This window comes from Meleagris gallopavo, chromosome 5 (genome assembly GCF_905368555.1).
Source record: "Meleagris gallopavo chromosome 5, MGAL_WU_HG_1.1, whole genome shotgun sequence".
Lineage (NCBI taxonomy): Eukaryota > Metazoa > Chordata > Aves > Galliformes > Phasianidae > Meleagris > Meleagris gallopavo.
Window position 1 is genome coordinate 3,845,468 of NC_139408.1, and position 14,393 is coordinate 3,859,860.

Below are 14,393 nucleotides of genomic sequence, written 5' to 3' on the forward strand. Positions count from 1 at the left end.
CTCCTGCATTTTTCTCTCCTGATGTGTTTTATTCTAGTAAAGCATCAATTAGAAGTGCTGACCCTGAAGTTTCTCACTTCATCCTCCAATTACCTGCGGTTTCCCTCACGCAGTTAGATTACAGAAAGAAAAACCCAAATGTTTTACTGTTCTGTGCTGGTGGACTTACCATTTTGTTCAATGGAATCAAGAAAATGCAAGAAATATTTCTGAGAGCCATACAAAGGATTTCAAATATTAGACTTAAACAAAACTCAAGAGCTTGGCATCCTTCTTGGTAGTCTTCACTCATGCAAATGCAGTAACCAGACCATCACCCTCATACTAAGAGGCATAGTCAGGTTCCAGAGGCTTTCTGGAATCAAAGTAATACCAGTAAACAAGGAGTGTTCAGAGGACTACAGGCTCAATTCAGTCTTCTATAAAGTACAGAGAAGTGGTGCCTATAAAATTATTCATTGTTAGATACTCTGAAGTAACCCCTCAGAAGAACCTCTCCATTGACAACAGGACCACAGGCTTCAGCAGGCTCAAGTTTGCCCCTTTCTTGCCTTCACATTTGTACAGGATGATAGCCAATTTCAAGATAACAAGACACAAGAAATTTGAGTGCTAGATTCCAAGGAACCCTTCAAACCAATATTTCTGGAATAGCTTTAATAGCTGTTTGCAGAACATTTATCCTGTTTTCTCTTTTTCTAATCCATTTGACAACTAAATGGTATGGATTGCCATCATTTTCCTCTAATGAGCATCAAAGCAAGACATCTTTTGCTCTCTTTGCTTTTAGTAAGAAGCTCTCATATGCACACATTCACGTGTGTCTGGCTTTTGCTGATAACTTCAGGTCTACATTTATACTTGTTAGTTTATGTTGATCCCCAGCTCAGCTTAGTAATTGACTTCAGCTCCTTTCCAATTTTCAGATGCCTTAGATACTCAGAACATTAGGCTTCCTCATGGGCTGCTTGTTCTCTCCCTCATCCCTTCTTCCTGCTGTGGTCTCATGGTGCTCAAATGGCTGCATCAGATGCAAAGATCATCAAGCTACCCTTCAAGGGAGTGCTTCACAGGCAAGTGAAACTGAATGATTCTTTCTTTTAAAAAGAAAACCTTTCTCCAGGCTTTCTCCCTCCTCTTACAACTTTTAATCATTATCGTTACTAGTCTGCAGGTGTATTGTGTTGTATTCAAACTACAATGAGAGGGCCTTTGTCACAGGTTCATGTACACAGACAATTCCTACTGAAATAATTGCCAGAATTAGTTGATTACCGTTTCAGCACTTCAAATACGAACATCAGATTTCCCAGTAGTAACTTTTGTGTTTTCCCAGAACACAAAAGAGGTTATGCTCTGCTATGCTTTCCTAGGACTATGACAATATAAACCATTCTATTTACCTCTCCTGCAGATGTAGAGATCTTGGCAATATTATTTAGAACTGACTAAACAGAGGTCAGTTTTCCTAAGCAGACAAAACCTTAAAGAGTCAGCAACTAAGTTTGAAAAGTGGACCCTGGGAATCTGCCCTTAGGATAAGAAATAAAGACAATCTCCTCTGCATGAGGAATCCCAAGATTTCTTAGCAGCAGTTTGGTTGCAATTATGGGAACTTCAAATGAATTTTCTCTGGTGTAAAGATGTCTATAGATCATGATGCTACAGTGTTAATAAGAATGAGAAAGCTTTGATTTTCTGTCAACTTACAAAAATCTTTTATTCCAAATGGGACAAGTCCTTAGGAGTCTGTCAGTAGTGAGTTATTTTTTGTTTCATTCTCCCTCACCTTCTTGGTATCCACAGTGGGAAGTGTGGGTTGAAAGTCGGCTCATGTTTTGTTTAAACTCAAAAGAGATTACAAGTAATTTGCAAAGAACAACACTTTCACACATCACTTTCCAAAGCCTCCCATTCAAGTAATGATCAAGAATTAATGTTATGGGTTTAATGTTATGGTTAAAACCACCTAAATAGATAGGCTGGAAGGAAAGGACACTGGAAAACAAATGCAAAGAGTCACAAACTGTATCATTCCATAACAACAAAGGAGAGAGCTGGGAAAAAATCTTGAGGCCACGTCTTATTTTAACAACTTCACTTTCAGCTGAAAGTAAGCAAAGAAAAATATCTATCTCATTTTTAATTTTTTATATATATATACATATGTATGCATAGATATGTATATATGTAAACATGCTGCCATGGAACAACAGCTCAGGAATGGCAGCATCATAAAGTCTGGCTGAATTTATCCATCTCCATGCAACTTTTGTTACTACTACATAGCACAAAAGGGGATTTGTGATCAAAGCCAGAGCTGGGAGCCTCACTGAGAAGGAAGCTATTGGAGGAGGCAGTTCCCAGAAAACAAAAGAAAAACCACTTTCCACTGGATTATTAATATTCATCTCAAGAAACAGGTACCATTTCAGAAGAACAGTTACAGTTATAACATCATTCCTTGCTCACTGACAATTTATCTACAAAATCTCTGCAAATTTTCTTCTATGTTACAATTTCTGTTACTCAAGTGTTTGGTTATTGCCATCAGAGCTTTGTGATAAAGCTGGAGGATCGTTTGTTTTTTTGCGACTCAGTTTCTCTCTAAAATGAGAATTGTTCAAGATTCTCTATCTTAGTATTTATCATTCTTCTGAAGTCCTCAGAAGCTAAAGATATTACAGAAAATTAAAGGGTATCAATATTCTACAGTTAAAAAAAAAAAAAAAAGAGATCAAATACCAACTGCTAGTTTACCTTCCGCTTAGTATTTCTTTCCTACAAATAGAAAGAAGGTATGAAAGAATGCATTGTATCTCAAGCTTCAGATCATATTTTGCTTCCTAGCCCACCTACCTACAACCACAGTTACACAAGCTACATATTTAAGCCTGGCATTTTTCTTCTGGTAAAGACTTGGCTGAATTTCCCAAAGCTATCACAGACTTTTCCAACATCTTCAAGAATTCCTACTTTAAGCACACCAATTTAAGAAGCAATGACTAAAAAGCTCGTTCCTTCCTCAGACTTTATCTGAGGATGGCCGTTTGTCTCCAAAAGCACTTGAAAGAGCATTGGTAAGAAATTAATCTTTTTTCACAATAAATCTGTTGTCTTTGTTCTGTGACCAATCAAGACAGGTATCAAGTGTGAATACACTCCACGTGTATGGGAACTGTTGAGCCTCAGCCTGAACCACTGATTGATCACCTGAGGCAAGGACTAGGTCAGCCCTGGGAGCACAGGAGAAGGCAATTCACCTGTATGACCAGAAGACTCCACTCTCTCCTAGGCCCTATTTAAGGGCTGACTACCACTGAGGAGGAATCTCTTTCTGGAGATCCCTCCTTTTTGGAGGTATTATAAATACAGGTATTTCTTCCTTGATTGTTTCTTTTGCACCACAATAAGCTTTCCAACTATAACACCTGTAAAGTACCATCCTAACCACGCTACTATTCCAACTGTACACCATGCGTATGTTAAGCAATGCTTGTTTTGAAGAATATCTTTAAAACAATCTACAGAAAATGTATATTTGACAAAAAAAAACACCATTAGAAAGTTAACCCTGGTTATCTACTTGCCTCAGGCAACCTGAAATTGCTTCTGTTTGAGCTGAAGTCCACTATGAATCTGGGGACACTGATGCTTATAGACAGGTTGCGCTGCATGATAGCACATACAGTGGTTAAAGATAAGTACTGTAGTTATCTTTGCTTTGCTCACAGGCAACCTAATAAAATAAACTTATCTTGATGAACAGAATATCTGAGAGCAGTCTGACAGAATTCGTTTCAATACTACAAGGCATTACAAAGGTAACAATCACGTTAAAAAAAAAAAAGTTATTTCCCCAGGAAGTAGTTTCAAGCAGTTACATATCTTATTTTAGGACATAGCAATGCATCCTACAAATAGCAGAAAACACCTTATATTAAAAACAGACTAGTCTGTTTGCATACTGACACTAGGGCACAACCAATACCTCCTTTCTCCTGAAATCCCAAAGAAACTAGGTGGAGTGCAATGAGAAAACAAACTGTCTCCTGTTACATAGGAAACAGCTAAAATAAACACAATTACCCAACTGCCACAGAGAGAGTTGGTACCACCCTGCATCCCCCTGCACTCGGGCATGTGGACAAGACAGACTGACTCTGCTGAAGCAAGCAGCAACACCACTCCAACATCTGCAACCAATGTTTATTGTGCAAGCATGCAAAAGGCAACAGGTAACTAATTCCTGAGTGAGAGGGAGATTGAAAATACAACCAAACTCTGCATCCGTCCACAAAGTATTTGCTATAAAAGATCACGGCTCTTCTAATAGCTGCATTAGCTACACCTTCAGCCAAGGCAGAATGATCCATCCTGATGCATTTCAGCTGGGAAGCCACTCACTTAACACATCTTCAACTTTCTTCAAAACACGGGTATGTATTGAGGCTAAGAAAGGTAAAGCACCTACAGGTTGCAGCAGCCTGTGTTTTGCATACCTCAAATAAGCACACGTTCCAGCAGCTGCACCATTAATATGCAACCCCACTGACAGGCAGTCTCTTCAGTATGAAGTATAAATAAGTATATTCAAACACCAAAGAAGTCAACCTTCAGGTACCTGTTTTCCTGCAAAATATTCTGCATACACAGTTCTCCAGCCTGATCTTACTGAGGAAATGCATCTCTATTCTCTTCAGCATTAGTTCAAAAACTGCTCTCTCTTCTGGGCTGCAGAGAAGTAGAAGAATGCAATAGGGAGCATGCTAGGGAAGCAGAGTACTACACAAAGATTTGGGCTGCCTAAAGTACTGTATTCTGCAGAAAGCCATCCAAACCACACTGCAAAATTGTACGTAGAGTGAAAAAACACACAAAAATAATTCAGAGCACATACAGAGCAAAAATAAGATTCAGCATGCATTTGTAAATACAGATGTGTGTTAATTTCTAAATAAAGAGCTACAAGTAAATACAATTTTTTTCCATTTGTGTGCATGTGAAATGCAGCGCCTGTGAAAGGTTCTAGGCAGCTATGACAACCAGCATCAGAACTGTCAGTAGTAAAAAATGGATTACTGCCATACTCCTGAAGTTTGGAATATTATAAATATCATCCACTTTTTTTTTTACTGGAAAGATATTTGTAATATATTATTTTTATAATTACACAAGAGGAAGCTAGCATTTTGTGTGTATATTTTTTAAATATGCATTCTTCAGAGCACTTTATAATTCTTAGGATTCTTCTGCTTTCCTTCCCTTGCTGAAAGAGACACCACCAGTAGGCTTACCAGGTTTGTATGGGCTCTAAAGGTAGACTTTCAGTCAGCTTCCTCTTTTTTCTCTCTATGTACTTGGGAAAAAAAATCAAGTAGCTGAGTTGTTATACTATTTGTCCAAGTCTTTAACAGAAAATTAGAACCACGTTTGAAACACAGCCAAGCTGAGCACCTTTCAGATAAGAGTCACAGGTAATTGTAACATCAGCTTCCCCTTACAGTGTTCAAAAGCCTATTCTAAAAAAGATATTTGATTTAGGATTTATTTTTTCACAAGTGTGTTGACCTTTCTATTTTTTTTTTTTTTTTTTTTTTTTTTTTTTTTTATTAGATAAGAATGTTCTTCTAAGAAGGACAGGCACTGGAATGCAATTACTGGAGATACATCCCATAGAATGGTCCTTCACCAGAGCTGCTTTCAATTCTCATTACATGAAAAGGCCTCAATTTAAATTGGTTCAGAAGATGGGAACAATTTTCCTATTGTAAGGATTTCCTTCCATTAGTTACCCAAAGACTTCACACTTAATAGAAAGCATTCATCTTTGGAAAACATTGTGAAAAGATTCTGACTATTTCTATTTATTCTTACTTTCACAACATTGAAAGGAAATCTATGTTGACCTCTAAATTGAGAGAACAACTGCTTCTGGGTTATGTGAGCACAAACGCAGTAACCATTGCTATACACCAAGAGACATATAATAGAGAGACAACTCACTTCAAGAATAGCAAGGACATCAAATTCTGCCATTTTTTTTTTATATACAGAGACCACTTGCATAGAATACATGCTCTCATGTAAAATTGATTAGCTGTCTGGCTACACTTAAGCCAATGGTCTTTTAAAACTGTGAAAAGATAATGCCACCTCTCTGAATACTTCTAAAAGAACAAACAAAGCTCTGCTGCACGACATGAAGATTCAAATGTCTATTTAATTATTAAGGTGTTAAAAATGAGAGATAAAAAATAGAATTTAAGAAATACTGTGGACTTAGCAGCATCGGGATTTCAGCTCACAGGAAATTCTGATGAAACAAAAAGGATAGCTTTGAAATAGGCTGGATAAAAAGAAACTTTACTCTGTACACCTGGGAAGACTCTCTCCCAGAAAATAAAGGCAATTAGGAATGAGATGCATACATCAAACAGGCTATGTACAAGAAATTACCTTGTGGACGGTAAGCTGGTAAAAGACAATACTGAACACAGACAATCCTAAACAAATCTGTGTTTTCACCTACTTGTGAGCAGCCATAAAGTTGCTGAGAGAAGCCCTGAGAGGTATCAAAAGGGACTTCAGATCATTGGGATGGTTGTTGATGGAGCAGAAGTACAGACGGAGTTTTCTTCTGTCCCTTTATTGGTAGCGAGGGACGCTGAGAGGAGCAAGAAAACCCATCTGATAAATCCATGGCTGAGAGGCTGGTGCCCTTTCAGGAATTTTGGCTTTATTGACCATGGGGCGGATTACTCAGTGCCTGGCCTGGTGGCTGCTGATTTCATCACCTAGATCATATGGGCAAAAGAATTCTGACCTGGAGTTACCCTCTACATTAAGAAGTGGACAGACTGCAAAGAGCTGCCTCTGAGAAACATTCATGAATTTCTAGGTTAAAATCAGGGACTGGACCCATAAAGGGCATCTGGTGGTTGGAGTCTACTGCAGATCACCTGATGCAGGTGAGCCTGTAGTTGAGACATTCTTGCTTCAGCTGCAAGAGGCATAACACCATCAGGATCTCAACGTGCTTAAGGGATTTCAACCACCAGATATCTGCTGGGAAAACAACACCGAGAGCTGCAAGCAGTCCAGGAGACTCCTGGAGTCCATTGAGAAAACTACTTTCTGATTCAGGTATTGGACAGACCCACCAAAGATGAAGTGTTGCTGGACCTGGTGCTCACTAACATGAAAGAGATTGTAAAAGAGGTTAAGATTGAATGCAGCCTGGGCTGCAGCGACCATGCCCTGGTCAAGTTGACAGTCTCAAGGAACGTGGGCCTGGCAAGGAGCAGAGTAAGGACCTGACCTTCAGGAGAGTGAGCTTCAGGCCGTTTAAGGAACTGTTAGATGAGATCCCTGGGAAAGGAAGGATGTGAAGCTGTTGGAAAAGGTCCAGAGTAGGGCTGCAAAGATGATCAGAGGGCTGGAACATCTCTCCTACGAAGAAAGGTTGAGGGAGTTGGGCTTGTTTAGCTTGGCTGTGGAGAGATCTCATTCCAGCCCTCCAGTACTTGAAAGGAGCTTACAAGCAGGAAAGGGACTGACTTTTTACACAGTATGACAGTGATAGGACAAGAGGTGGATGTCTTTAAAAAAAAGATTTTAGGTTAGATCTTAGGAAGAAATTGTTTACTCAGACAGTGGAGAGATGCTGCAATAGGTTGCCCAGAGAGGCTGTGGATGCCTCATCCCTGGAGGCGTTCAAGACTAGGTTGGATGGGATCCCAGTCAGCCTCATCTAATGGCTGACCACCCTGACATGGCAGAAGGGTTCGAACTAGGTATCTTCAAAGTCCCACCCAAACTAAGCCTTTCTACGAACAGAAAAGTCTCATTTCCTTAACATAAGGATACACTGCAATTTAATCCTTACGAGCAGTTAAATATACAAAGTAACTGCAGAAATATCTGCTTTGCAGTTCTTTTAATAGGAAACTAAAATGCTATTGTGATTTAAGGCACAATGAACAGCTTCTGGTGTTTAATGCCAAATTATTTAGACTGCATTCTAAAAGAGTAGACATATGCTACTCCTGAGTAATTAGGAAGAAATAGTGAGATTTAATTTGAATATAAAATTTTGAACGTTCACATATTTGCTGTCTGAATAACACCTCTTGAATGTTTACATTAAAGTAATAAATTAAAATTCTTCCCTTTTTTTCCCTGGCACAGAATGAGATTTTGGTCACATTTTGCTATCCAAAAAAATCAAGCTTACTAAATACAATACTAATCTAATCTATGCTTATGCACTGTTTATTGTCTTTTTATTTTTAACATTGTTATTGTTTTATGCTGATTTAGTCTGTTAAGCCAGCCTGCCTAGAACCATCTAGAAACTGGTGTAAAAATATAGTAAGATTTGTGTTCCCAAACTGGTATTCAGAGAGAATCAATGATATTTGTCTGACAGTTTCCTGTTCCTCAACAACTTTGGTTATTATTTGGTATAGTTAAGATACTTTCTCCACAATGAAATCTTGTAGTCACATATTCAAAGATGAGAAAGAAAACTACTGTAACCTTATTCATGCACGTAACGTGATAGGAATAGTTGTAGTGGAAAACAGACTAACACTACCATATTCTAAAGAGACCAGTGTGCAAACTTGAGAATTAATGACACTTGTAACACCCGTTTGAATGATTCCAGCATTCAGCTGGTGAAGTATTCAAACCTATCATTTCTGCAGCAAAACACCAAGCCTTCCTTGCTTCCCCTCAGCAAGAAGCTGAAAGCAGAGGTAAATATGAAGGTTTATATTCTATTCCAGAATATAGAAACTTCACTATTCATTGCTAAGACATTCACCTTACTGATGAGCCCTACTCCTATGAAACCTACCAGGTCCACTGTTGGTTTATATATACAGACAGAAATAAGAAGAACCCTCTAATGCACACAGGACTCAAGACATCAAAATATCCTGGACCTGTACAATTGGATACTCCTATTTTTCAGTAGGTACTCAATACGTTCTTTCCCAAATGTTCGCATGATTCTGCTTGACTGCAGCTGAGGCTTTATCTGACAGTTTTAACTACCTGCAGTAATTCTGATATCTTTTCTATGAATGTCAATAGCTAATTTAGAGCATTTTTATATATACCTTTTTTTTTTCCCCCTCAAGGGAAAGATTCTTTATACTGCGATCCTCTGTTCTGCTTTACTACTTTATAAAAACAACTACGAATTGAATCTATTTGAGTTTCATGAGAGAAGTTCACTATGTTGTTCTAGGAAATTCTAAATTACTACAATAGAAGCATTTTTGGCCAAATCAAGACAAACAATAGCCACCTTTCCTGAACAGTAACTCTCTATAACGCAACTTTAACTTCCTCAAAGAGTGTAGAATGCAGAGCAGGAAAAATAAAAAAAATAAAGTAAGATCACTTGCTAGAACAATATATATTTGCACATATGCAATAAATGGCTATATAACATCTCTTAGGAAGAGAGATTTGTTTTAATTATTTCTGAACACAGTATTAACACAGAAAATAAAGGAAAATACAAAAAAACAACTTTGGAATTAAATAAGTCTTAAGTCTAGACTCTGATAAGAAGCACCCCAAGGTTAAAGAAAAACAGCATTGGGCAATAAAATAGGAAACTAGATCAAATGTTGAAAAACTCAAGAATCACTGGAAGCACACATCATTGGTCCTTCTGTGTTTAAATTTTATTTCCTACTCTCTGATGCACATTTGAGTTGAGTAAATGTGCCAAATTAGTAAAGAACACGAAAATAGTATTAACATAAAAGCTCTGCTACTAGCTTTTTTTGTGTGAAGAGTCACAATATCAAGTGTTTTTTGACACTGAATTCCCATGTCATATATATCAATAATGGAAATATTAACCGTTTTGACACATACAGAAGTTACAGAATGCATCCTTAAACATGCAGGTTGATTAGAAAACACCAAGCCCAACTGTCACACATTCCATTTAAACTGGACCCTTTCCTGCAGTTTTGTGGAGTTCTTATTGAAGTCAGATTAGACCTGTTTGCACGCAGCATTGTGTTGTCTTTTAATGCTGAAAAGGAATCTTAACAAAAGAAAATCCATCTGTAAACACTTCAGACTATAGGGCAGCTTGTATGACTGTGCAAGAAGATTAGTCCCTTTCAAATCTTTAGTCTCAAAATATTCTTCACAGAATAAATCTATCAAGCATCTGTTTCATTAGAGATGTGCATCTTTCTTTCCAGAATTTACCTACAAACTCTGAGAGCAATTGTAAAGGCAGACATCAATCACAGAATGGCTTCGGTTGGAAGGGATCCCAAGGATCATCACGTTCCAACTCCACTACACAGGCAGGGTTGCCAACCTTCAGACCTGATACTCGATCAGTTTGCTCAGGGCCCCATCCAACCTGGTCTTGAACACCTCCAGTGACAGAGCATCCACAGCCTCTCTGGGCAGCCTGTTCTAGCACCTCAGCACTCTCTCAGTAGAAAAACTTCCCCTGATATCTAATCTACACCTCTTTTCCTTTAGTTTAAACCATTCCTTCTTGACCTATCACTATCAGACTGTGTAAAAAGTTGATTTCCCTCCTGTTTATCAACTCCTCTTAGATGCTTGGAAGCTCGCAATGAGGACTTTTCAGAGCCTTCTCTTTTCAGGCTCAACCAGCTCTGTCCCTTAAGCCTGTCTTCACACAAGAGGTGATTCAGCCCTTCCATCATCTTCATGGTCCTTCCTGCACCCTCTCCAAAAATTCAATTCGGATTGGATTTAGAGACAAAATTAAGATACTTTGGGGAAGAGTGCATATTGCAAATTAAGAGATGCAAATATTAAAAAAATAAATCCATTATGGAAGAAACTCCACTTTACTGCCAGGAAAAAAAAAAAGCAAAAAAAACTGTTATCTTTAGGAACATTTTAAATATTGCACAATATTTTTTAAAAATACTAATATCGGTGGTGCAACTGAAGCTGCAGTGGCAGTAGAAATGGTTCACAAAGTTACCAAAAATGTAATACTGCACACATGGGAAACAGAACTATGCCCTCATCTATGAGATCCCAAACATCTTAAAGGTCTTTTTCGTTATTGAATTTATGATCCATTTATGCTCTGTACGTCTGGAGGTATGCAGTAACCTGGTCTGCATGGCAGCCTCTCTCCACAAAAAACCTGTAATCTTCAGCCTGATCCCAAATTGAGAATGCAATTTATATCTGATTTCAGAGAAACTGGGCACTATACCCACAAAGACAAACCCCAGGTCCAGTTCCACAATTTATGTATGATTTGTATATCTGTAAACCATTAACTCTTCCAAATTCCTTTGAGTAGTTCTCGCTTTTCTTGTCATAGCTATAAAGCAGAGAAATTCATACATGGAACAAATTAGCTCTCATATAGAGAGGAAATAAAGCTTTGGAACTCACTGTGATGTACTGTGCAGAAAGAAAGAGACTATACAGTTCCAGCAAGGCTGGAGCAGTGAGTAACAAATATTGACAGATGAATAGTAAGAACAATTCTATGAAGTTCTCAGCTTCTCTAAATCATAGGACATTCACTTAGGAAAATAAAGAAATCACAAATAATGACAGAATCTGAGACAGCATTGCAGTTGCCACTGCCTAAATTACAGTTTGCAGGAGAGATGTCTGTTACCATCACATCTGAAGAAACAGCTTTATTTTGCCTGTTTTGCTCAGAGCTGAATAGAGTCCAAACACCTGCATTGTGTCAAAAAAAAAAAAAGCACCCTAAAGCAATATGGTACTGATTTATTTATAATGGCAATATGACTTAATCTAAAAGGACAGGCTGCTTTTTATCCAGAAAATTGTGGAAGCTGCATATTTTATGAAGTTGATATCAGAATCTCATCTTCCTGGTATTTTCAGTTCAACAATAGCGGGAAGCTTCACTTTGCAGAACTCTAAAAATTAGTAAACTTATGAAATTTACCTTTTAATGCAGCTTTTCAACACGGCTTGATGAACTTTGTATTAGTGACATAAGTTCAAAACATTTTTTATATCAGCACTCCATGACAATTTAACTTCCACACATGAAAAAAACATTACAAAAGCCACACAGAGCCTAGTTCAAACTTACACTAAAAGTTATTGGAGCTATTGCAATGTATTAAGTTGGAATTCTTTCTTAAATGCAAGCACGTGTGTGACAGAAGCACCAGTCTATTCACACAAGAACACAAAATCACGCTTAAGGACACATTATTTCTTTGCACCAGTTAGAGATGTAAGGAAAGGCCTGCAGAGCATTGGCATGCACTTTACCAATGATTCAGAAGTCACAAAGACTTTGACTTAAACAACAAACTGAGAAAAATGGCGTAACTCAAGCTGTTAGGTTTCCCCCCCAGACTCACCACCTTTCTGTTTTATGTATGAGTTCCTAATTATAGAAGTGCTGCAAAAATGATGGAGTCCATTATATTTTACTCTTGTGACGAGGTACTTACTGAAGTAAAGAGAATATTTACCTCGTTGCAAGTCCCCTAAGTAAGTCGGTGAGTGCAGAGATTATTAAAAATACATTTTTTAAAACTGGCTTCTAGCACAGTATTTAGGCACCTTAACTACCAAATGGTTTTCTCTGAACCCAACTTGCCCCAGTGAGTTTAACTAGGACAAACGGGCTCTCAGCTCTTTAAAAAGAAAAATAAGTCTCTTTATGTCACTTTTGGGGATCGGTCTTCAGTTTACTCCTATGGCATCCCAAAGATACCACAGAACTTGTAAATGGAAGGAAGAGATCAAATCATTTTACCCCTTGAAGCGTGCAACTCCAGCATTATGTTTTCTCTCAACACGCAGAATCAATTTTGATTTGTAGACAGGAATGGCAACCAGTGAATCACCATTTCCTGAGGCACCTATGTTTTTCCCTGGAGATATTCTACTGTAATAGCAATCACACTAGACCAACCCTATGAGACCTGACAATATCCCAACCTGAGTTTCTTTGGCTGCAGCTGTTCTTTCTTACAGCAGCAAAATATGACAGTGTGAAGATGCCTCTGCTGAGGCAAAAGATAGATCAAACAGAATTCCTGTGCTGTGCACTGCTCAGCCTCTTGTAACTAACTGCAGGATAATGATGATGCCACTTTATTTTGCACTTTGTTCACTTAAGTAAAAAATAATAAAAATTGCTTAGCTATGCAAACATAGCACTGAAGACTGAAAAAATGCATGGTTGATGAAGCTTTATTCAAAAAGAATATTCTTCTCTGGAAGACCTCTAATACAAATGCTTGAAAAGTCACTGGCAGGCAAAGGAAACTGGCTACCAACAGTGTCTACTGTAATCCAAGACAAAGAGGAATCCAAGCAGAGAATTATGCACAAGAGTGCAAGATGTAAGAAAGGTATCTCTTCTCCAAGAAAACTTCACACAGCATTTCAGGGAGAACAGAGACAGTAACCTCAGCTAGCTAAAAATCACTGAACAAGCACTGCAGAAATATATTGGAGATACCAAACAAGGGCCTCTAAGGGATGAAGTGGCATACATTTTCTGGCTCCCTTTCCAATGTTAACCAGGCTGGCTCACAAAGTGCTATCTGAAGCCTCCTTGCTGCAGGTGGTAGGATGCTGCACTCAGCCTTTGGCAAAACAAGAAATAATTAAGAAAAACAAAACACCAGGTGTCAGGAATGTCTTCATTTAAAAAGATATTCCATTAAAAATCAATTTATGGAAGGTAAAATGAAATTCCATGCTTAGCTCGGGTACCTAATATTGACAGAAAAAGTCCATTCATGTATGCATCAATGAAACAGAGAAAGTAGCATTAAATGACCACAAACCATGAAGAAAACATGAAAAATGCAGAAGGGTTAGAATGTTTCACTAGAAAAAGCAAGGCAGATGTCAAACAAAAGAAATAAAATGAGAAATGAGAATCAAGCAATGGTGAAATGAGGAAGAACTGCCTTCTCTTTCCAACAAAAAGCAACATCAACGTGAGCACAGCCAGAGGCCTTAAATAAGCATCCAAAAGCCCTTGGTAAAAATCAAAAAGTATTAGAAAAATACTCAAAGCATGTCCTTTTTGTCTTTTTTTGCTTTTTGTTTTAGCAGTATCTGTATTTTCCATGTTTTTATACTACATACCATAAAATAATACCATGAGGAAAGTCAATGGAAGACAAAGTATTTTGCTTTACAAGCACCTGCCTTCCAGGATGTTTTTAGATCTGCAGAGCATATTGTCTCTATTTTGACCCGCCTGTAATATCTGTTCATGGCTTTATTCCAAAAGACTATTTTAATCTGAGTCAAAACCTACGTCAGAAGAAAGTGTCCCCTCTAATATCAAGATGAAATATCATTTTCACTGCAAGCTACGAAAATGTCTGAAGATC

General features: G+C 38.0%; 1 protein-coding gene across 1 annotated transcript in view; it reads right to left on the bottom strand.

Moving 5' to 3' along the window:
• NELL1 (neural EGFL like 1) overlaps positions 1-14,393 on the bottom strand; it is a 278,173-nt gene that overhangs the window by 106,948 nt on the left and 156,832 nt on the right.